At 37.4% G+C, this 15,281-nt stretch overlaps 1 protein-coding gene and 1 non-coding gene across 3 annotated transcripts in view; both read left to right on the plus strand.

Moving 5' to 3' along the window:
• Positions 1-15,281, plus strand: part of LOC150075857 (beta-1,3-galactosyltransferase 5-like) — a 50,168-nt gene that overhangs the window by 24,777 nt on the left and 10,110 nt on the right. The window lies entirely within an intron of this gene.
• TRNAY-GUA (transfer RNA tyrosine (anticodon GUA)) lies at positions 9,583-9,671 on the plus strand. Its single transcript is given in 2 exon segments — positions 9,583-9,619; positions 9,636-9,671. It is a non-coding gene; the product is annotated as a tRNA-Tyr (tRNA).

The raw sequence follows: 15,281 nt of genomic DNA on the forward strand, positions 1-15,281 counted from the left end.
ATTTTAAAAAAGTTAATGCAAAAAGACAAAATAGGCCTATTTATTACGAAATAAGCGTTTCTCTTACATCGTTTGTATATGGACACGACCAAACGATACCTGACCGATGAAGTCCGACGTTCGATTCTCTGCAACTGACAATAAAACGCAAAAATTCTAATTGTTGTTTCACCTCACGTGCGTCAAGGTCGGGAAATTTCTTTTTATTTATTCTTTTTTTTATTTATTGTTGCCACTGTGATAAAAAAATTAGGTCCAGGGTAACGCCATTTGGATTATTTTGATTGGAATAATTTCTAAAAGTCGAAGGAAATAAAAATCGATTTTAGATTATTTATATACTTGTTTTCTTATTGATAATGCTGCTCTCTCCTTCTTTGTTTATGGATTATTCCTCTTTCACTTTGTTAAATAAATATCACACATGAAAATACATTGTTGCAATGTATTTTCTTTCGTGGTGAAATATTGTCACGGATTTGACAAATCAGCTTTAGCACCCACATCCTAATTTTATCTCTCACGATTTCTGATTCTTTATTGATTGTCATCAGTGAATGCTTTAAGATGATTACAGCCCTCCTCTTTGGTAATCTCGGATATTGTGACGAAATCGTATTGTTGTGAATGATTCTATTGTTGCGTGTACAAGAGTTTCATTGTTGCGATTCGTGTGGGAAAATGGCTTTTGTCACGTGTTTCCAGAATAACTGATAATGTACATTTCCATTAATGGTGCGTTATTTTTATCCTCATCTTTGGTTTTATTGACGGAAGTGCAGCAGCAGAAGCGGAAGTTGAGTGAGAGACAAAGTGATATTGTCCAATAGGATCACGAAATGCCTCAAAAATAGTTTGATTTATCTTTTACTTCTCCAAATTTCGTATAGAAACAAGACGCAACAGGTTGTTGAGACACAGAATGGTTGAAAGAGAAAATGGGGAAATCCATGGACACATTGGGGGGTTTTCTTCTGTTTATGTCGGCATTCATAGGTCATCGATTCAACTTGGAGGTCTCGTGCCTAGAATGGTAATAAGCTCCTAATGCGGACTGTTGACTATAATAAAGGCTGATACATTCGTATCTCCTGTGGATGTTAAAGGACGTCCAGAATAAATCCCGAATATTTTCACAAAGTAAGTCTAAAGGAGGATTTTGAATCGAGTTCCACTGGAAGTCTGTTGGTCAAGATCTGTGGGCTTCAGAAATGAGCAAAAGTAATATTAATACCAAGTTCTCTATGATATGAACTCAATTATTTAAACTCATAGAAATTCTAGAAGTTCAACAGCAAGAGGACACTGTTAGGTTGTCCACCTGTTCATCATGAAATTTCTAACTCTGAATCTTCGGTATGAATCAAAAAAGAAATCGTTTTGCTAGAAAGAGAATTATTCCAGCAACTATAAAGATGCTGGAATAATTCTCTGGTGACCACATTTGTCAGAATCTGTATTTCTGGACTGATTGTGTCGGGGGCCCCAGTTGCATATGATTGGTATATTGCAGCGCACAATTAATTACATAAATTTCTGGACAATTTCTACAAACGGAAAGCCTGGCTACCCATCTGATATCAGGTTACTTGTTATGGTGCTTGATGCAAAACGTGTTTATGTTCGTTGATGGTTGACGAGGCGAAAGTATGGTTATATGCTGAATGAGATAGGATTTCCCCTCTTGAAGTCAGCTTTTTTGTTGGCCTTGGAACGTGATGACGTGCGTTGTCAGGTAGAATGATCTTCGGTTACATAATTCAGGCAACCTAATGACATCTAACAACAGTGAAAGAAGAACTACTAAGCTTCACTTTTCTTTCTTTAGGAACTTATAGCACTTGGCAGTGCTATAAGTTCCTATAACTTTGAGGTGATTTTGGGCCTCAATAATAATTAAATAAGGTAAAACTGCACAGAAGAATTGATTACAGTAGTAGTAGTAATGGCAAATGATGCAAGAAAACAAGCTTACATAGCATCAGCCAAAAGAAAACCTACACAGTTCACCGTCCCGTACCCTTCAAGAATTTGTCTAGTTCTTCCTTGAGTTTATTCACCTCATCCACTTCCACAACAACAGATGGAATCCTTTTCCAACTGTCAACTATGTGCTGGCTGAAGGCAAACTTCCGCACATCTATCCTGCAACCATCATTTCTCAACTTGAATTTATGTCCCCCCATGTGTGTGTGTGTAGTCTCAGCAAGTGGAAGAATACCAGTAGCATTCAGCTTATTTAATCCAGTCAAGGCTTTAAACACCTCAATCAGATCTCCTCTCAAGTGCCCAATCTTGAGACGCTGCAATTTGCAGAATTGAGGCCTCTCTAGGTAAGAGCACCTTTTTTGTTCCATTTACCAGTCTGGTTGCCCTTCTCTGCACCAGTTCCAATAGTTCTACATCCTTTCTAAAGGGAGGGGGGGGGTCTCCCAAATATATATAGCCAATAGGACTTGGTTCAACCACTAGAATTCATGATCGCAGACATCAAAATGTATATAACAAATGAAAGTTAAATGGCAAATGATGATGGTATAGAGCAGTCTGGTGACGTCCCCATTTTCCCTTCAAAGGTGGATCTGTCTTTCAAGTTCTGGGATGAAAACAAGCCCAGCCTTTGTGAAGAAGATGAACAGCACACTCATATTGTTCCCATTCCCCCACCTAACTCTTTCTCCACTTCACCTGTTACAAAATGGTATTGCTTACTTCCATTTCTCCCGATTAACTTCAGAAGAAACACATTTGCTAACATCCCTAGAAGTAGCATCTTTCCCTGATGACACTGCCCTCCACTTAGTTCGTTTTTGTCACCAAAGTTGCCGGTAATACATCTGTACGCTGCGCAAGTCTCCAAAGGGACATCAGTCAGTTTGCAAGAGAAAAAAGGAAGAGAGAGGCTCTTTGGTTATTAGCATTTTGGAATCGAAAAAGAAAGACAGGAGGTAATATCGTTGAAGAGAGTCATAAAAACACAGTCATTTTCTTTTCATAATAATAAAACGAGGTGTTCTCAGTTCCCAAGAGATTTGTCATGCACTGCGTCTACTGGCAGAGTCTGTGGTGTACAAGTACAGATACGGGTAGAAGGTCAAACGAAGGGGTTGCTGGGTCAGTTTTTCATATATGCGTTGATAGCTCTGTTCGCAGAGCGATGGACTTCCCTTAGGTTCTCCCTAATGGAAATAATAATTAAAGAATTACATTTAATAAATTTCCATACCCAATAAAGCTATTATCAAAAGCTTTCTTCCTTAGGCTTAAGTATGAGTAGGTATGAGGTCCACAGAAACGGATAGTAATTAAACTAATTACTTATTATTTATGCATCAATAGGTGTTGGCCCCTGACGAAATGCATACCAATGTGTAAAAGCAGTAATTACTACTAGTTTTATAGTTAAAAAATTATGTCTTATTCTGGCTTATAGCATACATAGATTTCTGTACTGCATGTTATCAAACTTTCAATGTTCGTGATTACTATATAAATGTTGTTGTTGTAGGGTTTTGGAAGCACCAGCAACTAAGGCCATATTGCTCCGTGCATACTCTGTAAATTGGGTGTGTTCTGTGGTCTATTGTCTGTTTGCTGGACAAAAAATCTGAGTTTCCTGGAGAAAAAAAACTGTGCCACCGCCTGAGATCGACTAACTCGGCTACGTTGTGAAAAAAGTCCATAAAAATTCCTCACGACAGGACTCGAACTCAGGTCTTTTCTCCCTGTGTGGGAAGGATGGCAATTCTACTAACTGTGCTACCCACGAGGGCAATTACCACCTAATATCAACACTAAAAGTTTAATAACATGCAACAGAAAACTCTATCTATGCTAAAAGCCAGAATAAGACCCAATTAGTTCTTTTCAAGTCTCCAAAGGGACATCAGTGTTAGTTTGCTATTTTGATTTATAGATGTTAAACATAGGCTTGAAAATGTAAGTGTAGACAGTTCCTGGGCTCAACGCCCTCATGGGTAGCATAGAATCCCCACACGGTGGAAAAGGCCTGAGTTCGAATCCCGTCGATGAGATGAAGAATTTTTATGGGCCATTTTCACAACGTGGCTGAAAGTTTCAGACAAGGGTAGCATGGTTTTTACTCCAGGAAACTCTAACTTTTCGTCCAGAAACAGCATATCGACCACAGACCACGTGCAATTTATAGACATATGTATGGCAATATGTCCTAAGTTGCTGATGCACCTAAAACCCTACAACAACCAACCAATCTGTCGTGTCGTTTAGTATCTTGTCTTGTTGACGCTGTGGTTTTGTGGGGAACCACCGACACCGCTCAACAAGCACACCATGTCCACTATGTCTTGTTGACGAACCACATGTCATTCACACTATCTGGTATTTACAGAGTTCTGTATTCGACACAAGAGAACTGATCGCGGTGTTGTGGGAAACGCTATGCACTAAACACTGAATTATATCATCGATGAATGCTGCGTTATTTATGCAACCACTTGCGTTTTGAATATTGCACTCATCCTCCGGTGAGTTATCCAATAACCTTTGGAGAGAAAGTCGTGTAGTTTTAATACCTTCAATGGAATAGACAGTCACAAATACTTGCTCGAGAGTAAAGGCGATGAATTTGAAATTAAACTAAAAAAAAAAAAAAAACAGCAACTGTGGGGGAACACTGACCTATGGCTTTTCTGAAAAGCAGAACCTTCAGGTCGGCTTCATTTCTTAGATTGTATGATATTTCTTCTTCGTCTGTGGTTATGAAAAAGGATCTGAAGAGAGGGGAAAAGTCTGCTGTCTTCATAGCATTGTAAACAAGGATCGCCTCGGCTTTCTGCAATAGCTGGTAGATACTTAGAAGTCTCACTTCCTTGTATCTCGAACTAACCGATGCGTTCCAGGGAAGGCCCAAAATTGAACGAACGCATCGATTGAGAATGGAGTTGATTCTTGCGAGGTTTTCTTGGCTGGTGGTACCCCAATGAGATGATTCCATAGGTGAGGCGCGGCTGAATTAAAGAAAGGAATACTTGTCTGAGAAAAGAAGGAGACACCCAGGCAGAGGCCCTGGCGAGTATTCCCGCTAGTGACGAAGTTTTCTTTCGTAGGGTTATCATTTATTTTGCCCAACTTAGCTTATCATCTAGCCAGATTCCGAGAAACTTGGTTTCATTCACCCTTTCAAGTTGTTTTTCTTTGTATGTTATGTTGAAATCAATATTTAGTGATTTGTTTTTCGTTCTAATCACCATATATTTTGATTTTTCTGGATTCAGTATAAGCTGATTCTTTTGAAGCCAATTATGCATCACAGAAAGCAAGGCAGAGATTTTGAGTTGAAGCTCATTAGGGTCTTTATCTGTGATTAGGATGGAAATATCATCGGCATACGCTACTAGGTGAGAAGATGGCAGAAGAGAGAGAAATTCATCGATGTAAAGAACAAATAGGACAGGTCCAAGAAGTGAGCCTTGAGGTACTCCGCTGGAGAAATAACAGATTTTGGAGTATGATTGATTTGTTCTTACAACAAACGGCCGATCGGTAAGTTAGTCTTCAAGGAGAAGGTTAATTTTCCCTCTCAAGCCAAGGTTATTGAGTTTGTTAAGTTGAATAGTATGATTTATGCAATCAAAAGCTTTAGATAAGTCAAGAAATAGTGCTATAGCATAGTGACCTTTTTCAAGACTATCAATGATCCTTGAGCAGAAGTCAACAATTGCAAGATCAGTGGATCTTTTAGAGCGACAAATATACTGTTGTTGATGGATGAGCTGATTTTCTTCAAGAAAACCCATGAGTCTGCTATGAAGAATTTTTTCGAATAATTTTGCAAAAACTGAGAGTAGAGCTATTGGGCGAAAGTTGTTGATGGATTACAGTGGTTCCCCTTTGGAGCAGGGATGATTATTGCTTTTTTGAATTGAGAAGGGAATTTACCAGATTAAAAGGAGAGATTGAATATATACTTCAGTGGTGTAAGAATTGAACTAAGGACCTTTTTCAGCAGAGACGGAGATATTTCATCAAAACAGGGGCTCCCTTTTCTTTCAATTGATTCTCTGCTTCTAAAATCTCTTGATCGGAGAGAGGAACGAGAAATAAAGAGTTTCTGATTGAGTACTTGGTAGATTCTCTCATTTCATTGTCTCTGAAGTCAAGTTCGTCTTGAAAGAGGTTATTCACACTTGAAATAAAGTGGTTACAGAAGGCAGTAGCTTTTAGCTCGTCATCTGAAATGAGTACCTCGTTTTCAACTACATCTCCAACGTGGCTCTGTGATTTCAGTTTCCTTCCCGGTAATAGTTTGTTCAAAACTGTCCATTTTTTCTTGCTTGTTATGATACCTGTAAGTTGAGAACTACAGTATTTTCTTTTCTCTGACCGAATGCAGTCAGTGACTTTGTTTCTGTACGTTGTGTATTTAATTTTATCTGCCTCGATTCCTGTTGCTCTCGCAATTCTTGCAAAGTTGTCTCTTTTCTTTAACATATTACAAATCTTGTTTGAGATGAACGAGCATGTTTTCCCTCTTGTCCTGGTGGCCTTTTTATTCCCTGGGCTCCTGATATATGACACGTATTTTTCATAGCTTTTTAGGATAAGCTTAAAAAGCAGTTAGTTGCAATTTCAGGATCACTTGTAGCAAGCACTCCATCTCACGTTGACTGTTGCAGGTCGTGACAAAGCTGATTGAGAGAGTCTGGAGTGACAGATTTGAAAGTGTGCATGATCTCTGCTTCATTTATTTCATTTTCGATTACCATTAAGATGGGACGATGATCCGAAATAGTTGTATCAAGTATTGCGTACGTGAGAGAGCATTCCCCAATTGCGAAGTCAAGAGGGGAATTGTGGGACTCTCCCATTCTAGTCGGGATATCTCCATCAGTAAGAACAGAGAAACCATTTGAAGTAATGACATCTAGGAGGTCTTGCACCTGAGAGGAAGAGCTTTGAAGAATGTTAATATTAAAGTCACCAATCAGTAGAAGGCTTAGGGATTTGCTTGTGAAATGAGATAGAGTGTTGTCAAGAGTTACAAGGAAGCTGTTAACTGAAGCAGAGGGAGGTCGGTATAGACACCCGATCACCAAAGAGGCAATGCGGATAAAAGTGAGTTCACAAGCTTGATCAGGCAGATTTCAGATAGGAAAGGCAGAGCATCGCAGATGACTATGAACATAAATAGCAACTCCACCACTTTTTGAATCACCTCTGCAACTTTGAAAAAGAGAGTAGTCTGGAATTTGGATTGAAACCTCAGGAGAGAACCAGGTCTCAGTAAAAACCCATCAGGTCTGGATGCAGATTCCATGATGTCAGTTGAGTGAGGATTTCATCATTATGTTTTACAAGACTGCGTGCGCTCATATAGAATACAGTAATTGCATCTTTTGATGCTGCAGTAAGGCATAAGTTGTTTGGCTTCATTGTTGGCAAGTGACAGGGTAGAAAGATGTTTTCACAAGAGTTAGTGTCATTGAAATTCTGGTAGGCTGAAGAGACAGATGAATCATTTGTAGACGTTATTTCCTGTAGAGATTCCTGAATATCTGAAAAACGCACGGATTGTCATTCATGCTCACTTGTTTCGATAGCTAAGTCAATAGCTGGTAACCTAGGGCCAGGAACAGGGGGTCGTCTGTAGAAAGGTCGAATGATAGTTCCCACAGGCCAACAGTGGTCCTTCAGTAATTCCTCCAAGTCTGTTTGCTGGCATTGAATGTAGAAAGAGCTGTACGACTCGTGTTTAGAAATCATTTTTATTGCCTTTGTTTCTATCTGCTGCTGCGTTCTGATGTGCTGCTCTACTTTTCTATCGCAGAGTTGGGGTTCGAGTCTTGAGACAAAAATACCCTTGGTCGAACTTTTGGCTCTGGGAGTTGCTCTGATTGTAGAGTTGGTGGCTGTTCCCACAACAGGAGGAGGATGTCGACGTCTGCCTGTGTGATTAGAGGCAGATAGATTCCGCTGTCTTCCGATGAGATCTGTCCGCCGCCTCGAGGAAATGACACCTTCTAGGAGTGGATTTGCAGGTCGATTGACATCCTTAGATGTTTTCTGAGACTGACTGGGGATAAGAGCATATACTGGAGAGTATGGAGATTGCTTTATAATAGATGTGTAAGTGGCTTCTGCAACAGGAGCAGGGGTTGGCTGGAAAGTGGAATTTTCCATGGGTTTCGTCTTGTATGTAGGACTTAATGATCTACTGGAGTTTTGAATAAGATCTGTCAAATCCGAAAGTTTATTTAGTAAAATATAATTAAAATCACGCAATTGCGCGTTTTCCAATCTGATTTTTTTTAGTTTCATCAAGAAGAGAGACCATCATAGATTTGTGAGTGTCCAAAATTTGAAAAATGAGTTTTGTGGTCAGCTCTTTTGGATTTTCATCTTGTGAAACTTCTTGGTTAAGGAGGTGAGAGAAGGAGCGATTTGTCTGCTCTGATGCCACGTCATGAGGTATGGCCTCGGATAGCCCACTCTGTCGAGTATCCATTGACGATGAGGGACAGTTGAAACCCTGAGGTTCACCGTCGGGAGGGCTTGAGAGATCAGCTGGGCTGGAGCCTAAGTTATTTTCATGTTTCGTCTGCTTTTTCTTTGATTGCTTGTGATTTATACAACAAGGCCTCTTCCACGAGTCGATCACTGCCTGTGACATCTTTTTCCAGTTCGCAGTTGACATATCTATGCATTTGATGCAGTACATAAGACCGCATTCCGCATTGCATTGAAGGAAGTCTTTGCATTTCTTTTTGCACAATTGTCAAATAATATGCACTTGCGGAGCCATTGTAATTAACAATAAGTACACAGAATTTCTTTTGAGATTATACAATATACAAAACATGAATATACAAAGTATGAGATGTACAACACAGAATTATTGATATCTGAAAAAAAATTGTATTAAACGTATCCGTGAACTTTAGTTAAAATTCTTCAGAATTCAATTACAATTCATTCAAAGAGCGGATTTTAAAGATATGCTTAGTAGATTCCTAATTTAAGCAACAGGATCTCCTAACAACATTCCTAAATTTAAACAATATTTAAGCAACAGTTCTGGATTTCACACCACTGCAGATTAACTAGCAGAGGGTCTTTTGAAAGGCTCAGTCCTCTTCGTAAGAACAATGGCATATGACCTTGCGTGCTATTATCGGACAAAAACAGTAAAGTGACTGACCTTGGTTATACTGCGAGGGAGTAATCCTTTCGTTGATACTTCCCAGCTTCTGGGGCGCCAACGGAAACGATCTGAGATGCCTTGTAGAAAGGAAACATAAATTTCATTCGTTATAGCATGAAAACTATCTTTCCAAAACCTCTTCTTTCTTGATGGATGTGAGGAACATAACTCGCTGATTCAGACAGTATAAAAATGTTGGAGCACATTCATCAGAAACCATTTTTCGTCCACCAAACAAAAAATCGACCACAGAACACGCAATTTACAGAAAGTACACACTGGACAATATGGCTTTAGTCGCTGATGCTCCTAAAGCCCAACGACAACCCTCAGAAACTAGATCTACTTGCAATCACAAATAACTCGTGCAAAAGTTATGCTGGAGACACCAAATTATACAACCGTCGATAGCTCAGTTGGTAGAGCGGTGGACTGTAGAAGGTTTAATGCGGATATCCATAGGTCGCTGGTTCGAATCCGGCTCGACGGAATTTTCATTTTGATTATTATGCATCTTCTTTTGTTCTCTATCCATAACATTTGCACTGATATTAACAAAAAAAAATTGTATTTGTTAATATCAGTAAATATTAATAAAGGGAAGTCAAATTTATTTGTCATCAGCGTTATAAAAATAAAAAAATAGAAAGCTGCTGATTTCGTCAAGGTGTCTTTCCAACCCTCCTTTTTAAACTTAGCTTAGCTGAGCTCTCTGGTTTCACAATATTAGAGCGGTAAGTTTTTCAAGCAGTCGATAACTCCTTGCTCGAAAAAAAAGAGAAAAAGATTAGTTAGTTATTAGAGAGGTTACTTATTTATACTAATAATTAACTAATCTTCGCGGCGTCTTTTCTAAAAGATCTAAATTTTTTGGAGGATCTGGATATTTTGAAATTTGAGGTAATTATGGACGCAGATCATGGATGATACTTGGATGAGGAAGACTGGATACGAAGAGGGATATTTTAAGACAGATGACAGAAGACAGTTTCATTGTGATAGCAGCGTTTCAGAAGCAGTACAACATTTCTTAGTGTGGTTCCTGACATGGGTTTTTCCTGAGAAGAACGTGTGTTTATTTCAGAACACTCCATAATGTACAAAATAGATCATTCGAAATTAAAGTGTATGCACAGAAGAACTTGGATGAGTATTAACTTTGGAATAAACACACTCGGAATGAATTTACAGGATTCTCATAAATTTGCTCTAAACAATTGTTCAGTTGAATTTGTTTATTTTATGTTGACTTGGGATGCCGGAAGACCATCATCCGAAAGAGGACGTTTGTTCGGATATGTGGAAACCTGTACTTCTGTAGGATCCAGAAGTTACACACCAAATGACCACGTTAGCCAATTTCAAAAGAATGGTCTCTGAACTCTAGAAATCTCTAGCTGTTGAATACACTTCCACCAAGATTGACTCAGGTAAAAACAGCAAACTTTCAAAACACGGACAAAAATTCCTGGTGACATCATGAAATGCATCTTCAAAATTGGCAACAATATTTATGGGTGCAAACTGAAAAAAACCGAAACTTCGCCACTATTTTACTAGAAGTTGAGAACGGTTCTGTTATTCGCTTTTGTTTTTAGAAGGAATAAAATCGAATGTTAATTGTATGCGTTGCCGTTTTATGTTATGTGAATAGTACGAGATCTAATAGAAATATTTTGTGGAGTGTCTGATAGTACCATTAAAAATTTTGTTTCGGCGAATATAAGAATTCCATATTATTTTTGGTAAGTGCTTTTCTCTTCGTTTATTCACTCTTTGCCGACGAAGTCTACTGTTTTTTCTGTGGTTGTGATTAAGGTCCTTACTTATAAGGGTGGTCTCGCCTTCGTCTAGAAAGCATACCCTAAAATGTAAAAACTGGAGACACCACCTTACTATCACACCTGCCTAATCCCACAGGGAATATATAGGTCTAATCCCCACTTAATGACTGAAGATTACTCATTGCAAATCATTCCACTAGAGCCACCTGTGTTAGCGATTTCACTTAGAAAAATAAATGCTTGAAGATCTTCAGGAGTGTGAATATGCTTAAACCTGAGAGGTGTGTTTTACAACTAGCCATCTTGAAACAAGATGGCCGCTATTGTAATTATGAACTCTTGTGTTAACATTTCAATAGAAACCAAACTTTACAGTATATATTTGACAGTACTGGTGCCAGTATTAACCAATGAAACTTTTATGGAAAGAGAACGAAATTTAAAAAAGTACACCTTCTAAAGATAAAAAGTTCTCGAGCCGGATTCGAACCAACGCCCTATGAATCCACCGCTCTTCCAACTGAGCTATCGACGGTTACATAAACAGCCTTCCCAGGAAGCACTCTTGGAAGATATTTTAAGCTTACTAAGTCTTGGTTAGTCGAAGGCATTGTAGTACCGACTGAGTGTCTTAAAGGACACTGGGAAGGAATACGTTGTTCATAAAACTATCCATAATAGTAAATTACCAAATGATAGATAAACTGTAAAACATTTTGTAAAAATCTCAGTCGGAAATGTAATTTCGTCTAGGGTGGAGGGAAAGCTCTCTCTGCCTCAGCAAACATGTTTCCCAATGTCAATGCACCCAAGAAATGCATGTATCTTGAAAAGGGCACGTGTACCTAATAAAGTGACCACTCAGTATATTTATAGATATATAAGTTATTCATCTGCTTCTATGCCACAAATGGAAGAAGTACGATAGTACACGGGTTTGAGTTGATCATGGTTCAAATTCACGTGACCATTAATTGCCATTAATGACAATCCTTGTAACATAACTGTCTATTCTTGAAAACTAACCTGCAGACTACTTTCACCTATGGTAGTGCCATAGTACAAACAGTACTATTATTTATTTATTTATTTAAATTAAACAAAAAACTATATGTTACAACCTCTTCTTGAAATCTTTGACTCTGGTTAAAACGACCAGAAGATCCGCAAAAACCGGCTTACATTCCTGTTGACATATTATTTCCTCACTGACTTTTATCTAATTCATTGTGACATAGTCAGAACCAAATTGCGCCACGATTTTTCACTTCAGCTTCGTACTAAAACTTTAGCCAATTAATAAAAATGCCAGTTTGATTTCATACGATTATTTCTCCAATATTTTTTTCCTTAGTGTCTTATTGGTTTTATTAACTGGGAAAACAATGCACGCTAACAGCAGCGAAATGCCTGTATCTTGATTTAGTACTTTTTCATTATTTCACTCTGGATGACTGAGGGAATTACCCTCATGCTAAGCGCTGTCCAATCCGTGACATGATGATACCCAACATTATTGCACGATAAGATTCAACAGAAAAGTCTTATTTCAAAACGCTTAGTGATATCCAATTTCGTCTTCACTAATTTGAGTCTAATTACTCTTTTGTTAAAGGGGCCCCTTATATTTATTGCAACAGTTTTAATCGAATTCCCTAGAAGGCTTCAGATGAATATTGGTAAAGCATGGCGCCCTAATAGGAGGATGACCGAGTTCTCTTTACTACTGTTCAGGCAGGAGACTCCAAAACCCATGTTTTGGAAGTCTCCATGCCAAGGGATCTACTATGGCTAGCAGTAGTCCCAGGATTTTCTAAGGGGAAGGAGGGGACTAGCGTTTGGAAATCATTAAGCTTTAATCATCATGTAGCAATAAAAAAATCTAAATTATTTGGATTACAAGGGTCAAGGGGGGGGCTCTTTTGGAAACATTCGTTGACAGTGTTTCCAATAGTGATGGCATAGTCGAACGAATCATTCGTATAATTAAAATAATCGATTGGTTTTCCATAATCGAATGAATCATTCGAATGATATGAATATTGTCGAAGTAATCGATGATGACTCCTTGATTACTGAATTAATCAAGAGATCATTGAATTAAAAAAATAATAATATTTACATGTATCACAGAACACATCAAAGCTACCTTCAGTAGCATAAAGTACTGTATTTATTAGTGTACAATACTTTGGATGCATCAGACAATAGTTTTCTTATCCATGAGGAGCTGCTTGCTGATCCAACGCAGTTTTGTTCAGGGGCATTTGTATTAGCCAAACTTGAGTTTGTAATCAAAGATCGTACTTAGGCCTAGATGGTGTAATAAATGAATACATAACGAAAACTGTTTATCCCCAGAATCGAACCTTGGTCGTATGAGACACTTATGTCTCTGGTGTAATGATATCATTGATATCCACTACACTGGAAACCTTAAACAGGGCTTGAGCCACGTTAAGACCCCAATGTCAATGCACCCAAGAACTCTCAGACAAAAATCTACCAATATTAGCTAGATAAATAAAATCTACCAATATTCAACAGGCAGTCTCGATAATTTTCAAAAATACGCACAATTTTTGAAATATCATTTCGTACATAGGTATGAGATCATGATAGGATTTGCTTCAAAATAATAGGGCATGTTTTTCTATCCCATCATGCAATATGTTACGAACTTCCTGGGCTGATTTTTCGAATAACTGAATTTATAATTTATTTAAAAAAATGTAATTGTTATTATCTTGTCAATTATTATAAAAACTTTTTTTTTTGTATATAAAAGTACGATCTTACAAATAATGATTTAATAATTATTTTTTATAATCAATTAATATTATAATTAATTCTAAGATATCACTAAACTTATATTAAATCATAACCAATTGTAAGTCAGTTGGTAGTGTGGTTCAGTGCAGTGCGTTTAAAATAATGTAGTGGTAGGTCCTAGGTTTGAATCCAGCTTGGTTTTTTTTTTTTTTTTTCCTTCCATTCACGTCATTTATTTATTTTTCGTTCTCTTTATATAAAATTATGCATTGGTTAATATCATCGACGCAACTGCCAAAATAAATAACGAATTAGATTTACTTATAAAAATATTTCAAAAACTATTTACTGTGTACAAAGAATTTTTAAACAAATTTAAAAAAAAAAATTTGGAAACAAAGAATTTTTAAACATAAAAATCAACAGATATTTGCCACAAATAATCGCTGGAAATTGTTATGCTATTTTAATACACGAAGAAAAAAATACAAATAAATACAAGAGCATACTAATTTTCAAAAAAAAAAAGTATTTCATGATTTAAATTTTTGTATGGAGCTGCTACATTCCGTACAATCATGACTTCTCTGTAATTTTTTCCCCTCTTTCTATTTTGTTTTAATAGCCAGCTTTTAATTCAAAAAGAAATTACGATAATTGGTACTACTAGGTCACTGAATCAGTTATTGACCAAAGTTGGCCTAATGTTAATTAAGACACACAATCTGTGGAGATTTACTTTTCAAAGTCACGTAACTATCACTAGATGGCTCTAGTAGGCATTACATTCACAATGCAAACTCTAAACCACACAAGTTTCTATTTTATTATTATTATTATTTTAATGTTCACTCCAATCATATATACAGTATGCTACTTCCAAGAGTGCGAACAATGATAGAAATTAAAACCGAATTGAATGCAGATCGGTCATAAGTTCAATCTGCGATTAAAAATTCGGTTTTTCGCATTTTAATGTGTGAATCGGGCTTAATTTTGCGTTAATTTATAAATACAAGCTGATGAAAGCAAAAATTTCGACAACCTAATATAAGTATGCTTCAATTAAATTCTGCTGTTGCGATAGCGTGCACTGCACATGCCTGGCTGATCTTTCTATTTGTTGCTGATTGCACAGCACATGCTCCTTACCTACACAAAGACATATAACATCGTAGGAGCTAAGATAGAGGATTTGGATTTAAATCAAAATGCTCGAGTTCGTTCGTAATGAGCCGGTACGCAGTTCCGGTTGGATAAGTTTGTTTTTTTTTTAAAACTAAGTTCAAAGCGTTCCGGTTGTTAAACTTCCCAAAAATAGTTTTCTGAAATGTTGAAATAATCACTACCGATACAAGTGAGAACATTCCTGGAGTCCGAATGTCAACCAATGAATAATGACTAATTTTTTCGGTTGGAGGTATGTGTCAGAGGGATTGGTCAGATCTTATTACGAAGTATCGTCATATAAAAATCATAGATAATGCACATTCAAACTAGGTAAAATCAGGACTAATATAATACGAGCAAATCAAACTTGAACT

This window comes from Mastigoproctus giganteus, chromosome 13 (genome assembly GCF_048544385.1).
Source record: "Mastigoproctus giganteus isolate SK-2022 chromosome 13, ASM4854438v1, whole genome shotgun sequence".
Classification (NCBI taxonomy): domain Eukaryota; kingdom Metazoa; phylum Arthropoda; class Arachnida; order Uropygi; family Thelyphonidae; genus Mastigoproctus; species Mastigoproctus giganteus.